The 9,441-nt window shown below is 39.5% G+C and overlaps 1 non-coding gene across 1 annotated transcript; it reads left to right on the top strand.

Annotated features, from left to right (window-relative positions):
- Positions 1 to 1,387: 1,387 nt before the first annotated feature.
- LOC130952302 (small nucleolar RNA R71) lies at positions 1,388 to 1,495 on the top strand. The gene has a single exon (XR_009074482.1). It is a non-coding gene; the product is annotated as a small nucleolar RNA R71 (small nucleolar RNA).
- Positions 1,496 to 9,441: the final 7,946 nt, after the last annotated feature.

Here is a 9,441-nt window from a genome sequence, read left to right as displayed (position 1 = left end):
GATGGATTCATCCATGCACTTCCCAGTCTCTAGGACTATGAAGTCAGCAGGGATGTAATGGTCTTCAATCTTCACCAAAACATCCTCTACAAGTTCATGAGCTTGTTTTCTTGAGTTGTCTGCCATCTCTAGTGAGATTCTTGCAGCTTGGACCTCAAAGATCCCTAGCTTCTCCATTACAGAGAGAGGCATGAGGTTTACACTTGACCCTAAGTCACACAGGGCCTTCTTGAAGGTCATGGTGCCTATGGTACAAGGTATTGAAAACTTCCCAGGATCTTGTCTCTTTTGAGGTAATTTCTGCCTAGACAAGTCATCCAGTTCTTTGGTGAGCAAAGGAGGTTCATTCTCCCAAGTCTCATTTCCAAATAACTTGTCATTTAGCTTCATGATTGCTCCAAGGTATTTAGCAACTTGCTCTTCAGTGGCGTACTCATCCTCTTCAGAGGAAGAATACTCATCAGAGCTCATGAATGGCAGAATTAAATCCAATGGAATCTTTATGGTCTCATTTTGAGCCTCAGATTCCCATGGTTCCTCATTGGGGAACTCAGTGGAGGTCAGTGCACGCCCATTGAGGTCTTCCTCAGTGGCGTTCACTTCCTCTCCTTCCTCTCCAAATTCGGCCATGTTGATGGCCTTGCACTCTCCTTTTGGGTTTTCTTCTGTATTGCTTGGAAGAGTACTTGGAGGGAGTTCAGTAACCTTCTTGCTCAGCTGTCCCACTTGTGCCTCCAAATTCCTAATGGAGGATCTTATTTCAGTCATGAAACTTTGAGTGGTTTTGATTAGATCAGAGACCATGGTTGCTAAGTCAGAGGGGTTCTGCTTAGAATTCTCTGTCTGTTGCTGAGAAGATGATGGAAAAGGCTTACCATTGCTAAACCTGTTTCTTCCACCATTATTGTTATTGAAACCTTGTTGAGGTCTCTCTTGATTCTTCCATGAGAAATTTGGGTGATTTCTCCATGAAGAATTATAGGTGTTTCCATAGGGTTCTCCGGTAATTCACCTCTTCCATTGAAGGGTTCTCAGGATCATAAGCTTCTTCTTCAGATGAAGCATCCTTAGTACTGCTTGGTGCATTTTGCATTCCAGCCAGACTTTGAGAAATCAAATTGACTTGTTGAGTCAATATCTTGTTCTGAGCCAATATGGCATTTAGAGTATCAATCTCAAGAACTCCTTTCTTCTGACTTGTCCCATTGTTCACAGGATTCCTTTCAGAAGTGTACATGAATTGGTTATTTGCAACCATTTCAATTAGCTCTTGAGCTTCTGTAGGCGTCTTCTTCAGATGAAGAGATCCTCCAGCAGAGCTATCCAAAGACATCTTGGATAGTTCAGAGAGACCATCATAGAAAATACCTATGATGCTCCATTCAGAAAGCATGTCTGAAGGACATTTTCTGATTAATTGTTTGTATCTTTCCCAAGCTTCATAGAGGGATTCTCCATCCTTCTGTCTGAAGGTTTGGACTTCCACTCTAAGCTTACTCAATTTTTGAGGTGGAAAGAACTTTGCCAAGAAGGCATTGACTAGCTTTTCCCATGAGTCCAGGCTTTCTTTAGGTTGTGAGTCCAACCATATCCTAGCTCTGTCTCTTACAGCAAAAGGGAATAGCATAAGTCTGTAGACCTCAGGGTCAACCCCATTAGTCTTGACAGTGTCACAGATTTGCAAGAACTCAGCTAAGAACTGATGAGGATCTTCCAATGGAAGTCCATGGAACTTGCAATTCTGTTGCATTAGAGAAACTAATTGAGGCTTAAGCTCAAAGTTGTTTGCTCCAATGGCAGGGATAGAGATGCTTCTCCCATAGAAGTCGGGAGTAGGTGCAGTAAAGTCACCCAGCACCTTCCTTGCATTGTTGGCATTGTTGTTGTTTTCGACTGCCATGTGTTCTTCTTCTTTGAAGAATTCGGTTAGGTCCTCTACAGAGAGTTGTGCCTTAGCTTCTCTTAGCTTTCGCTTCAAGGTCCTTTCAGGTTCAGGGTCAGCTTCAACAAGAATGCCTTTGTCTCTGCTCCTGCTCATATGAAAGAGAAGAGAACAAGAAAATGTGGAATCCTCTATGTCACAGTATAGAGATTCCTTGAGGTGTCAGAGGAAAAGGAAAATAGAAGAAAGAGGTAGAAGAATTCGAACTTAATCAGATAGGGTTCGAATTGTGCATTGAGAAGGAGTAGTACTCCATAATTAGAAGGATGTGAGAGGAGGGGAAGAGATTTTCGAAAATTAAGTTTAAAAAGATTTTAAAAACATTTTTAAAAAATTGATTGATAATTTTCGAAAACAAAAAGTGGGAAAGAAGTCAAGTGATTTTTGAAAAAGATGTTGAAATAAGAAATTAAAAAGATATGATTGAAAACTAGTTTGAAAAAGATATGATTGAAAAATTATGGTTTTAAAAAGATATAATTGAAAATATATGATCTGAAAACAATTTTAAAAAGATTTGATTTTAAAAATTAATGACTTGCCAAACAAGAAAAGATATGATTCAAACATTAAACCTTCCTCAACAAAAAAGGCAACATACTTGAAATGTTCAATCAAATCATTAATTGTTAGTAAGTATCTTTGAAAAAGGAAAGAAATTGATTTTGAAAACATTTGATTGAAAAGATATGATTTGAAAAAGATTTGATTTTGAAAAACTTTGAAAACTTGAAAAAAATTGATTTGAAAACAAAATCCTCCCTCTTGTGCCATCCTGGCGTTAAACGCCCAGAATGGTGCACATTCTGGCGTTTAACGCCCAGTGCACTACCTTTTTGGGCGTTAAACGCCCAACCAGGCACCCTGGCTGGCGTTTAAACGCCAGTCTGTCCTTCTTCACTGGGCGTTTTGAACGCCCAGCTTTTTCTGTATAATTCCTCTGCTGTATGTTTTGAATCTTCAATCCTCTGTATTATTGACTTGAAAAGACACAAATTAAAAATATTTTTGGATTTTTAATAATGCGGAATAATCAAAAATGCAACTAAAATCATATAACAATGCATGCAAGACACCAAACTTAGCAGTTTGTATACTACTGACACTAACAATCATGAGAATGCACATGAGAAACACAAAACACTCAAGTCAATAGAATTCAAAGATCAGAGCAATGAAATCATCAAGAACAACTTGAAGATCAATGAAGACACATGCATGAATGCAATAAGAACAGAAACATGCAATTGACACTAAACTTAAAATGAGACACTAGACTTAAACAAGAAATATTTTTGGGTTTTTTGATTATGTAATTTTTTTGGATTTTTCGAAAATTTAAGTGAAAAAGGAAATAAAGATATCAAAATTCTTACTGAGAATTCCAGGAATCATGCAATGTTAGTCTAAAGCTTTAGTCTAAAGGAATTAGACATAGCTAGCCAAGCTTCAGCAGGACATTGCATTCAAGAGCTAAATTGATAAGGATCAATCAGCTTTGGTGATGATAAGAACATCACCTTGAAACACTAGAATTCATTCTTAAGAACTCTGAAAAAAATAAATACCTAATCTAAGCAACAAGATGAACCGTCAGTTGTCCATACACGAAACAATCCCCGGCAACGTCGCCAAAAACTTGGTGCGCAAAATTGTGATCACTACAACTTCACACAACTAACAAGCAAGTGCACTGGGTCGTCCAAGTAATAAACCTTACGCGAGTAAGGGTCGATCCCACGGAGATTGTTGGTATGAAGCAAGCTATTGTCACCTTGTAAATCTTAGTCAGGCAGACTCAAATAGGTATAGATGATGAATAAAACATAAAGATAAAGATAGAGATACTTATGTATATCATTGGTGAGAGCTTCAGATAAGCGTATGAAGATGCTTTCCCTTCCGTCTCTCTGCTTTCCTACTGTCTTCATCCAATCCTTCTTACTCCTTTCCATGGCAAGCTTATGCAAGGGTTTCACCGTTGTCAGTGGCTACCTCCCATCCTCTCAGTGAAAACGTTCCTATGCTCTGTCACAGCATATGGCTAATCATCTGTCGGTTCTCGGTCAGGCCGGAATAGAATCCATTGATTCTTTTGCGTCTGTCACTAACGCCCCGCCTGCTAGGAGTTTGAAGCACGTCACAGTCATTCAATCATTGAATCCTACTCAGAATACCACAGACAAGGTTAGACCTTCCGGATTCTCTTGAATGCCGCCATCAGTTCTCGCCTATACCACGAAGATTCCGGTTAAAGAATCCAAGAGATAAACACTAGAGCCTTGTTGCTTGTAGAACAGAAGTGGTTGTCAGTCACTTTGTTCATAAGTGAGAATGATGATGAGTGTCACGGATCATCACATTCATCAAGTTGAAGAACAAGTGATATCTTGGACAAAGAACAAGCGGAATTGAATAGAAGAACAATAGTAATTGCATTAATACTCGAGGTACAGCAGAGCTCCACACCTTAATCTATGGTGTGTAGAAACTCCACCGTTGAAAATACATAAGAACAAGAGTGATCATTGGTTTCGGCCCCAGAGAGGGAACCAGAAGAACCAAGATGAAAATACAATAGTAAAAGGTCCTATTTATAGGAAACTAGTAGCTTAGGGTGTACAGAGATGAGTAAATGACATAAAAATCCACTTCCGGGCCCACTTGGTGTGTGCTTGGGCTGAGCATTGAAGCATTTTCGTGTAGAGACTCTTCTTGGAGTTAAACGCCAGCTTTTATGCCAGTTTGGGCGTTTAACTCCCATTTTGGTGCCAGTTCCGGCGTTTAACGCTGGGAATTCTGAGGGTGACTTTGAACGCCGGTTTGGGCCATCAAATCTTGGGCAAAGTATGGACTATCATATATTGCTGGAAAGCCCAAGATGTCTACTTTTCAACACCGTTGAGAGCGCGCCAATTGGGCTTCGGTAGCTCCAGAAAATCCACTTCGAGTGCAGGGAGGTCAGAATCCAACAGCATCTGCAGTCCTTTTCAGTCTCTGGATCAGATTTTTGCTCAGGTCCCTCAATTTCAGCCAGAAAATACCTGAAATCAAAGAAAAACACACAAACTCATTGTAAAGTCCAGAAAAGTGAATTTTAACTAAAAACTAATAAAAATATACTAAAAACTAACTAGATCATACTAAAAACATACTAAAAACAATGCCAAAAAGCGTACAAATTATCCGCTCATCACCTCCCCACGCGTCCGCGTCAACCACGCAAACGCGTGGCTCTGCAATTTGACGTAAAAGGGTGTATGGCAGTGAGTTGCGCTGGAGATGGGTTGCACTTGTGCTAGTCGCACAAGCCCTACCATGCGAATAAGTTGCACTTGTGCATGACGCGAACGCGTCGTTTGAAAATTTGACTCCCAAGCCATGCGAACAGAGAGTCGCGCGGGCGCTCAGCTGGCTTCGTGCGAATCGCACAAAAACCATAGCACGCGGACGCGTGCCTGACGCGAACGATTCATTAAAGAAAATTTGTGACCCATGCATACGCATGCTGCACGCGTGCGCGTCGCCTTCGCCGTCGCCGCACCGCTTTCACTTTTCTTTCTCTCTCTCCCAATCTTAAGTCTCTCTTATTCTTTTATCTTTATATTCCTCTTTCTTCTCACTATTATTCTTCTTTTCAGTTCTTCTTTGCTTGAGGACAAGCAAACCTTTAAGTTTGGTGTTGACGCTGCGCTTATGGATTTTCTGGCACAAAAGGGAGGCGAATCATCTTCACTGAGGAACACAACCTGAAGAATAAAGCGACCGCTAGGATAACTAAGGTGGTTGAGTTCCTTTCATTTTTATTCCTCCCCTCTTTTTCTATGTTATGTTCCGATTTTCTGCTATTTTACGTTGTCTGTTGCATGATCCTTTATTAGTTAGAATCATAGGACTAGTTTAGTTTTCTTTTAATTGCTTTAATGCTGAAAAGATGTTTCATGTACCACTCATTGAACTTGAATCTAAAAATAAAAGAAAAAAAAGTGATGTATTGCATGAGAAATTGAGTTAATTTTAAGAATAGTCTGATTTACTTAAAGGTGGTGGTATTTTCTGTGATTTTTGAATGCATGATATGAACAATGCATATTTGAATTTGAATCAAGGGACGTTGATGTATAAGGAACAGGAATTTAGAGAATTATTATGACTTCTTTGAAATAAATAAAAATTTAATCCTTGAAGCAAAAGAAACAGCAAAAAAAATAGATAATAATTAATAAATAAAAGCAAGGTCCAAGGCTCTGAGCATCAATGACTAGGGAGGTCAGACATTATTAAAAGCTCAAAGAGTTGTTTCCCCAGTCATATGCTTGTGGTGTGATTGTGTCAAGTAATCCTTGTGACAAAACACTTAGAGTCGAGACCAAGTGCGTTTAACAGAGTATGCCAAAGGCTTTGAGCACCACTGACTGGGAGTAACTGAAAGAAAAACCAGAACTCAAAGAGAGTTCCCCAGTTAAGTGCTTGTGGTGTTTCTGTGTCAAGTAACTCTTAAGACAAAACATTTAAAGTCATGGCTAGGCTCAAGGTGCAAAGCACCAAAGAAAAAAAATAAATTAAAGTCAATTTTGCTGTGTTCAAGGATTAAACTGAAATATAAAAGATTAGAGAATTCATAATATTATCCGAATTTTAATTCTGAATGATATTTACATTCTTCTGATTCAAAGGAGAGTGAGATGCCAAACCTATTCAGGATTACAGTTATAAACCCCACTTTAAAAAGAGACACGAGCTTAATCGAACTTTCATTCTCATGCAAATTCACATCATAAGCTTATATTAGTTTTGGTTGCTTGAGGACAAGCAACAGTTTAAGTTTGGTGTTATGATGCGTGAGCATCTTGTCTATCTTTTCCTAGTGAATTTGCACTTAAATTACTGAGTTTAATTAAGAATTAATTATATTTTAACCACTATGGATGCTATTTTGAGTTCTGGGCAATTTTATCTATTTCAAGTAGCATTCGACTGAATTTGATAGAGTTTCTGCAGCTCAAGAATCAAAGGAGATGGCTGCAAAGAGCAACGCGCACGCGTGCGCGTGATCTGGAAGTATCCATGGCGACGCATACGCGTGACTGACACGTACACGTGATTTGAAGATTTGCTCAGCGACGCGTTCGCATGACTGACGCGTCTGCGTGACTTGCGAAGTAGACCAGCAACGCGTATGCGTGACTGACGCGTATGCGTGACGTGCGCGATCTGCAGAATTTACAGAAATCGCTGGCGTGGATTTGGGCCGCGTTTTGACCCAGTTTCCAGCCCAAAAAACACAGATTAGAAGCTGCAGAATGGACAAATCAAGTGGTCCCCACCCATCAGCGGAAGACTTGTTAATTAATTCGAATTTAAATTCAAATCTTATCTTTGAGGAAAAGATATTATTTTTAGATAATTAGATTTTAAATTTATTAGGATTAGTTATAAATAGGAACTCTGTACATTTAGACACAGTACACATTGTTACCAGAACCCTTATTTTTTCCTCTCTGAACCATGAGCAACTAATCCTTCATTGTTAAGGTTAGGAGCTCTGTCTATTTTCATAGATTGATTCGTTTGATCTTTTTAATTTAATTCATGTCTTGATTTATATTTCAATAATTATTTTCATTCTTTATTTTATGAATATGGGTGGAACGGAAGTATGACCCATGTTCTAATTGAGTTCTTGTAAAACTTGAAAAAGCTCTTTACTTGAACAACAGTTTGAAAACATATTATACTGAATTTCTAATTGTTTGTATTTAACGGTATACGTGACATATAATCCCCTTATTTTTGGATAATTAGGATTCTTTTGGCATATAAACTAGATATTGATCATCATCCTCTAATTGGAATTAATTGACCAAGGAATTGGCAATTAATGAATTTTAGAGGAGACTAGGAAGGTGTAAGGAATTAGGGTCTAGTCACATATAGTTTTTCATGAAATTAAATATTGCATGATTAAAGTAATTAGTAATAAAAGTTAATCCGGAAATTAGATAACTCTAAAACCTTAACTGCTTTCTCAAATATTTTATTCCCAACTCATTGCTGCTTACTTTCTGAAATTTTTAAAGTACTGTTTAATGCTCTTAGAATATCTCAAAACCATTTTCTGCTTGCCTAACTAATCCTATCAAATGCTATTGTTGCTTGATCCATCAATCCTCGTGGGATCGACCCTTACTCACGTAAGGTATTACTTGGTACGACCCGGTGCACTTGCCGGTTAGTTAGTGTGGGTTGTAAAATACCGCATCACCATCTCATTCCTCCATGAAGAACGTTCATCTCCCTTTGGTGCTAAACAGAAAAGCTTTAAGCAAAGCGTCAACACCAAACTTAAATGTTTGCTTGTCCTCAAGCAAAGAAAATCTGAAAACAAAAACAAATAATAAGATAAAAGAAGAATAAAAGGATAAAGGAAAAAGAGAGAATTAGGATTGGGAAAGAGAGAAAGAAAATTAAAACTGGGCGACGAACTAGTGTAATTGTGTGGCGCAGGCGACGCGTATGCGTGGGTCGCAAGATTTTCCTCAATGACGCGCGAGCGTCGGGCGTGCCCTTGGTTTTGTGCGATTCGCGCGAAGCCAGCCGCACGCATGCGCATCTCTCTGTTCGCGTGGCTAGGGAACTAATATTGGCATATGACGCGTTCGCGTCATGCACGCGCACGCGTGGATGGCCGTTTTGTCAAATGACGCGCACGCGTCAAGAACGCATCAGCGTGACAAAATTTGTGTGTCTATCATACTCCCTGCCCCAAGCCAGCATAACTCTCTGCCCAAATACTCTTTTACGTCGATTTTTTAGGTCACGCGTACGCGTTAATGACGCGCCCGCATGAATGGTGAAAATCACAAATGATGCGCATACGTGGGGTACGCGTACGCGTAGGTTTGTTTGTGCTAGATGCATCATTCTTGTGCCACTCCCGCGCAACCCTCTGTTCAAATTTATTTTTCACGCACACCCATCTGACGTGTACGCGTCAGCGACGCTTGCGCGTCGTGTGCCCTCTTTTTTTTTAGCTTGAGGTGTTCGGTTCCTGGAATAACATAGCTGCATGATCAGAGAAACAGTAAAAACTCAATAAAAAAAGGAAAATTACTACTATGAAAAATAGCTAAGGATATGAATTTATCGGGTTGCCTTCCGACAAGCGCTTCTTTAATGTCACTAGCTTGACGGTCAGTTCTACTAGTTCAGCGGATGAGTGGACCTCTAGCGATCAATCTTGCCTCCAAGATAGTGCTTCAACCTCTGGCCATTCACTGTAAATTTTCTGTCAGAATTCTCTTCTTGTATTTCCACATGACCATATGGTGAAGCTCTGGTAACCACAAACGGTCCTGACCATCGGGATTTCAGCTTTCCGGAAAATAATTTGAGCCTTGAATTATATAGAAGCACTCTTTGTCCTTGCTCAAAGACTCTGATGGCAATCTTCTTGTCATGCAGTAGCTTAGTTCTCTCCTTATAGAGCTTGGCATTCT

The sequence above is a fragment of the Arachis stenosperma genome, chromosome 9, assembly GCF_014773155.1.
Source record: "Arachis stenosperma cultivar V10309 chromosome 9, arast.V10309.gnm1.PFL2, whole genome shotgun sequence".
Lineage (NCBI taxonomy): Eukaryota > Viridiplantae > Streptophyta > Magnoliopsida > Fabales > Fabaceae > Arachis > Arachis stenosperma.
Note: the sequence above shows the minus strand (reverse complement) of the source record. Positions and strands in the feature narration are given on the sequence as shown.